At 47.4% G+C, this 6,167-nt stretch overlaps 1 non-coding gene across 1 annotated transcript; it reads left to right on the forward strand.

Moving 5' to 3' along the window:
• Positions 1-1,056: 1,056 nt before the first annotated feature.
• TRNAN-GUU (transfer RNA asparagine (anticodon GUU)) lies at positions 1,057-1,129 on the forward strand. Its single transcript has one exon. It is a non-coding gene; the product is annotated as a tRNA-Asn (tRNA).
• The last annotated feature ends 5,038 nt before the right edge of the window (positions 1,130-6,167 follow it).

Raw genomic sequence — 6,167 nt, forward strand, 5'->3', positions numbered from 1 at the left:
CAATACCTGACGAACATTTAATTTTTGGGCTTCCGTGGCGCAATGGTTAGCGCGTTCAGCTGTTAACCGAAAGGTTGGTGGTTCGAGCCCACCCGGGAGAGGTGTTGTGGGGTCTTAAATGTAACGTAAAAAGTCAGAGTTTTTCCACAATACCTGACGAACATTTAATTTTTGGGCTTCCGTGGCGCATTTTTTAGCGCGTTTAGCTGTTAACCGAAAGGTTGGTGGTTCGAGCCCACCCGGGAGAGGTGTTGTGGGGTCTCATATGTAGCGTGAAAAGTCATAACTTTTCCACAATACCTGACAACCATTTAATTTCTGAGCTTCCGTGGCTCAATGGTTAGCGCGCTCGGCTGTTAACCAATAGATTGGTGGTTCGAGCCCACCCGGAAGCGGTGTTATAAGATCTCAAGTGTAACGTAAAAAGTCAGAGTTTTTCCACAATACCTGACAACCATTCAATTTCTGAGCTTCCGTGGCTCAATGGTTAGCGCGTTCGGCTGTTATCCAATAGGTTGGTGGTTCGAGCCCACCCGGGAGCGGTGTTATGGGATCTCAAATGTAACGTAAAAAGTCAGATCTTTTCCACAATACCTGACGAACATTTAATTTTTGGGCTTCCGTGGCGCAATGGTTAGCGCGTTCAGCTGTTAACCGAAAGGTTGGTGGTTCGAGCCCACCCGGGAGAGGTGTTGTGGGGTCTCAAATGTAACGTAAAAAGTCAGAGTTTTTCCACAATACCTGACGAACATTTAATTTTTGGGCTTCCGTGGCGCATTTTTAGCGCGTTCAGCTGTTAACCGAAAGGTTGGTGGTTCGAGCCCACCCGGGAGAGGTGTTGTGGGGTCTCAGATGTAGCGTTAAAAGTCATAACTTTTCCACAATACCTGACAACCATTTAATTTCTGAGCTTCCGTGGCTCAATGGTTAGCGCGCTCGGCTGTTAACCAATAGATTGGTGGTTCGAGCCCACCCGGTAGCGGTGTTATGGGATCTCAAATGTAACGTAAAAAGTCAGAGTTTTTCCACAATACCTGACGAACATTTAATTTTTGGGCTTCCGTGGCGCAATGGTTAGCGCGTTCGGCTGTTAACCGAAAGGTCGGTGGTTCGAGCCCACCCGGGAGCGGTGTTGTGAAGTCTCAAATGTAACGTAAAAAGGCAAAGTTTTTCCACAATACCTGACAACCATTCAATTTCTGAGCTTCCGTGGCTCAATGGTTAGCGCGTTCGGCTGTTAACCAATAGGTTGGTGGTTCGAGCCCACCCGGGAGCGGTGTTGTGAAGTCTCAAATGTAACGTAAAAAGGCAAAGTTTTTACACAATACCTGACGAACATTTATTTTTTGGGCTTCCGTGGCGCAATGGATAGCGCGTTCGGCTGTTAACCGAAAGGTTGGTGGTTCGAGCCCACCCGGGAGCGGTGTTGTGAAGTCTCAAATGTAACGTAAAAAGGAAAAGTTTTTCCACAATACCTGACGAACATTTATTTTTTGGGCTTCCGTGGCGCAATGGTTAGCGCGTGTTCGGCTGTTAAACGAAAGGTTGGTGGTTCGAGCCCACCCGGGAGCGGTGTTATGGGATGTCAAATGTAACGTAAAAAGTCAGAGTTTTTACAATACCTGACGAACATTTAATTTTTGGGCTTCCGTGGCGCAATGGTTAGCGCGTTCAGCTGTTAACCGAAAGGTTGGTGGTTCGAGCCCACCCGGGAGCGGTGTTATGGGATCTCAAATGTAACGTAAAAAGTCCGAGTTTTTCTACAATACCTGACAACCATTCAATTTCTGAGCTTCCGTGGCTCAATGGTTAGCGCGTTCGGCTGTTAACCAATAGGTTGGTGGTTCGAGCCCACCCGGGAGCGGTGTTGTGAAGTCTCAAATGTAACGTAAAAAGGCAAAGTTTTTCCACAATACCTGACGAACATTTGTTTTTTGGGCTTCCGTGGCGCAATGGATTGCGCGTTCGGCTGTTAACCGAAAGGTTGGTGGTTCGAGCCCACACGGGAGCGGTGTTATGGGATCTCAAATGTAACGTAAAAAGTCAGAGTTTTTCCACAATACCTAACGAACATTTAATTTTTGGGCTTCCGTGGCGCAATGGTTAGCGCGTTCAGCTGTTAACCGAAAGGTTGGTGGTTCGAGCCCACCAGCGAGAGGTGTTGTGGGGTCTCAGATGTAGCGTGAAAAGTCATAACTTTTCCACAATACCTGACAACCATTTAATTTCTGAGCTTCCGTGGCTCATTGGTTAGCGCGTTCTTCTGTTAACCAATAGGTTGGTGGTTCGAGCCCACCCGGTAGCGGTGTTATGGGATCTCAAATGTAACGTAAAAAGTCAGAGTTTTTCCACAATACCTGACGAACGTTTAATTTTTGGGCTTCCGTGGCGCAATGGTTAGCGCGTTCGGCTGTTAAACGAAAGGTTGGTGGTTCGAGCCCACCCGGGAGCGGTGTTATGGGATCTCAAATGTAACGTAAAAAGTCCGAGTTTTTCTACAATACCTGACAACCATTCAATTTCTGAGCTTCCGTGGCTCAATGGTTAGCGCGTTCGGCTGTTAACCAATAGGTTGGTGGTTCGTGCCCACACGGGAGCGGTGTTGTGAAGTCTCAAATGTAACGTAAAAAGTCAGAGTTTTTCCACAATACCTGACGAACGTTTAATTTTTGGGCTTCCGTGGCGCAATGGTTAGCGCGTTCGGCTGTTAAACGAAAGGTTGGTGGTTCGAGCCCACCCGGGAGCGGTGTTATGGGTTCTCAAATGTAACGTAAAAAGCCAAAGTTTTTCCAAAATACCTGACGACCATTTATTGTTTGGGCTTCCGTGGCGCAATGGTTAGCGCGTGCGGCTGTTAACCGAAAGGTTGGTGGTACGAGCCCACCCGGGAGCGGTGTTATGGGATCTCAAATGTAACGTAAAAAGTCAGAGTTTTTCCACAATACCTGACAACTATTCTATTTCTGAGCTTCCGTAGCTCAATGGTTAGCGCGTTCGGCTGTTAACCAATAGGTTGGTGGTTCGAGCCCACCCGGGAGCGGTGTTGTGAAGTCTCAAATGTAACGTAAAAAGTCAGAGTTTTTCCACAATACCTGACGAACATTTAATTTTAGGGCTACCGTGGCGCAATGGTTAGCGCGTTCAGCTGTTAACCGAAAGGTTTGTGGTTCGAGCCCACCCGGGAGAGGTGTTGTGGGGTCTCAAATGTAACGTAAAAAGTCAGAGTTTTTCCACAATACCTGACGAACATTTAATTTTTGGGCTTCCGTGGCGCATTTTTTATCGCGTTCAGCTGTTAACCGAAAGGTTGGTGGTTCGAGCCCACCCGGGAGAGGTGTTGTGGGGTCTCAGATGTAGCGTGAAAAGTCATAACTTTTCCACAATACCTGACAACCATTTAATTTCTGAGCTTCCGTGGCTCAATGGTTAGCGCGCTCGGCTGTTAACCAATAGATTGGTGGTTCGAGACCACCCGGTAGCGGTGTTATGGGATATAAAATGTAACGTAAAAAGTCAGAGTTTTTCCACAATACCTGACGAACATTTAATTTTTGGGCTTCCGTGGCGCAATGGTTAGCGCGTTCAGCTGTTAACCGAAAGGTTGGTGGTTCGTGCCCACCCGGGAGCGGTGTTATGGGATCTCAAATGTAACGTAAAAAGTCCGAGTTTTTCTACAATACCTGACAACCATTCAATTTCTGAGCTTCCGTGGCTCAATGGTTAGCGCGTTCGGCTGTTAACCAATAGGTTGGTGGTTCGTGCCCACACGGGAGCGGTGTTGTGAAGTCTCAAATGTAACGTAAAAAGTCAGAGTTTTTCCACAATACCTGACGAAGGTTTAATTTTTGGGCTTCCGTGGCGCAATGGTTATCGCGTTCGGCTGTTAAACGAAAGGTTGGTGGTTCGAGCCCACCCGGGAGCGGTGTTATGGGTTCTCAAATGTAACGTAAAAAGCCAAAGTTTTTCCAAAATACCTGACGACCATTTATTGTTTGGGCTTCCGTGGCGCAATGGTTAGCGCGTGCGGCTGTTAACCGAAAGGTTGGTGGTTCGAGCCCACCCGGGAGCGGTGTTATGGGATCTCAAATGTAACGTAAAAAGTCAGAGTTTTTCCACAATACCTGACAACTATTCTATTTCTGAGCTTCCGTAGCTCAATGGTTAGCGCGTTCGGCTGTTAACCAATAGGTTGGTGGTTCGAGCCCACCCGGGAGCGGTGTTGTGAAGTCTCAAATGTAACGTAAAAAGTCAGAGTTTTTCCACAATACCTGACGAACATTTAATTTTAGGGCTACCGTGGCGCAATGGTTAGCGCGTTCAGCTGTTAACCGAAAGGTTTGTGGTTCGAGCCCACCCGGGAGAGGTGTTGTGGGGTCTCAAATGTAACGTAAAAAGTCAGAGTTTTTCCACAATACCTGACGAACATTTAATTTTTGGGCTTCCGTGGCGCATTTTTTATCGCGTTCAGCTGTTAACCGAAAGGTTGGTGGTTCGAGCCCACCCGGGAGAGGTGTTGTGGGGTCTCAGATGTAGCGTGAAAAGTCATAACTTTTCCACAATACCTGACAACCATTTAATTTCTGAGTTTCCGTGGCTCAATGGTTAGCGCGCTCGGCTGTTAACCAATAGATTGGTGGTTCGAGACCACCCGGTAGCGGTGTTATGGGATATCAAATGTAACGTAAAAAGTCAGAGTTTTTCCACAATACCTGACGACTATTTAATTTTTGGGCTTCCGTGGCGCAATGGTTAGCGCGTTCAGCTGTTAACCGAAAGGTTGGTGGTTCGTGCCCACCCGGGAGCGGTGTTGTGAAGTCTCAAATATAACGTAAAAAGGCAAAGTTTTTCCACAATACCTGACGAACATTTAATTTTTGGGCTTCCGTGGCGCAATGGTTAGCGCGTTCAGCTGTTAACCGAAAGGTTGGTGGTTCGAGCCCACCCGGGAGCGGTGTTATGGGATCTCAAATGTAACGTAAAAAGTCAGAGTTTTTCTACAATACCTGACAACCATTCAATTTCTGAGCTTCCGTGGCTCAATGGTTAGCGCGTTCGGCTGTTAACCAATAGGTTGGTGGTTCGAGCCCACCCGGGAGCGGTGTTGTGAAGTCTCAAATGTAACGTAAAAAGGCAAAGTTTTTCCACAATAACTGACGAACATTTATTTTTTGGGCTTCCGTGGCGCAATGGATAGCGCGTTCGGCTGTTAACCGAAAGGTTGGTGGTTCGAGCCCACACGGGAGCGGTGTTATGGGATCTCAAATGTAACGTAAAAAGTCAGAGTTTTTCCACAATACCTGACGAACATTTAATATTTGGGCTTCCGTGGCGCAATGGTTAGCGCGTTCAGCTGTTAACCGAAAGGTTTGTGGTTCGCGCCCACCCGGGAGAGGTGTTGTGGGGTCTCAAATGTAACGTAAAAAGTCAGAGTTTTTCCACAATACCTGACGAACATTTAATTTTTGGGCTTCCGTGGCGCAATGGTTAGCGCGTTCGGCTGTTAAACGAAAGGTTGGTGGTTCAAGCCCACCCGGGAGCGGTGTTATGGGATCTCAAATGTAACGTTAAAAGTCAGAGTTTTTCCACAATACCTGACGAACATTTAATTTTTGGGCTTCCGTGGCGCAATGGTTAGCGCGTTCAGCTGTTAACCGAAAGGTTGGTGGTTCGAGCCCACCCGGGAGAGGTGTTGTGGGGTCTCAAATGTAACGTAAAAGTCAGAGTTTTTCCACAATACCTGACGAACATTTAATTTTTGGGCTTCCGTGGCGCATTTTTTAGCGCGTTCAGCTGTTAACCGAAAGGTTGGTGGTTCGAGCCCACCCGGGAGAGGTGTTGTGGGGTCTCAGATGTAGCGTGAAAAGTCATAACTTTTCCACAATACCTGACAACCATTTAATTTCTGAGCTTCCGTGGCTCAATGGTTAGCGCGCTCGGCTGTTAACCAATAGAGTGGTGGTTCGAGCCCACCCGGTAGCGGTGTTATGGGATCTCAAATGTAACGTAAACAGTCAGAGTTTTTCCACAATACCTGACGAACATTTAATTTTTGGGCTTCCGTGGCGCAATGGTTAGTGCGTTCCGCTGTTAACCGAAAGGTCGGTGGTTCGAGCCCACCCGGGAGCGGTGTTGTGAAGTCTCAAATGTATCGTAAAAAGGCAAAGTTT

The sequence above is a fragment of the Phalangium opilio genome, unplaced genomic scaffold (assembly GCF_054372755.1).
Source record: "Phalangium opilio isolate 3A_F unplaced genomic scaffold, DU_Popi_V2 ptg000505l_1, whole genome shotgun sequence".
NCBI classification, from domain to species: domain Eukaryota; kingdom Metazoa; phylum Arthropoda; class Arachnida; order Opiliones; family Phalangiidae; genus Phalangium; species Phalangium opilio.